The sequence below is a fragment of the Monopterus albus genome, unplaced genomic scaffold (assembly GCF_001952655.1).
Source record: "Monopterus albus unplaced genomic scaffold, M_albus_1.0 scaffold36.1, whole genome shotgun sequence".
NCBI classification, from domain to species: domain Eukaryota; kingdom Metazoa; phylum Chordata; class Actinopteri; order Synbranchiformes; family Synbranchidae; genus Monopterus; species Monopterus albus.
The window spans coordinates 542,816-543,510 of record NW_018127916.1 but is presented as its reverse complement, the minus strand read 5'-3'; positions in this window follow the sequence as shown (position 1 = coordinate 543,510).

Genomic DNA, 695 nt, shown 5'->3' with positions numbered 1-695 from the left:
CCTGCTTGTTTTCCAACTACCGGTATCCCTGCCTGACCTGCTGCTGATTACCTGGCTCAGGTGTGTTCAGCCAGTCAGAAGATGGAAGATACCAATTCACTTTATCTTTCCTCACTCCACTTTCATCTAAGATGGTATCTCCCAGCTTCTGACTGGCTGAACACACCTGAGCCAGGTTATCAGCAGCAGGTCAGGCAAGGCTAGTTGGAAAACAAGCAGGACAGCGGCCCTCGAGGACTGGAATTGGCCACCCCTGGATTACACTATGCACTGAACTTCTTATGTTGCTGTTTCTTTGTAGTGCTGTTAAATAAAAAGGGGAATTAAAATACAACAAATATTTGATGGACAAATAATGTGTATTTGTAGCAGTTATATAAAAACGGGTATATACTAAAATAAAATAAAGATGTAAATTAACGCAATTCTGAAATTCTATTTTCCTGCACCGTAATGTTATGAGGAACACAGTACTGAAGTTCATTTTGGAGAGGTCCTGGTGCAATGGGACAATAATGGTTACCCAAAGTGCTCAAAATAAGTCAGTACAACATTATGAAATAAATATTCATATGATTAAATGCAGACAAACAATATTATATGACTATGAAATTTAGATCTTTGTGAAATGCTATTTCATCATTCTTTTTTTTCACAGCAACAGAGTTATTGCAGGTAATTTTTATATAACACCA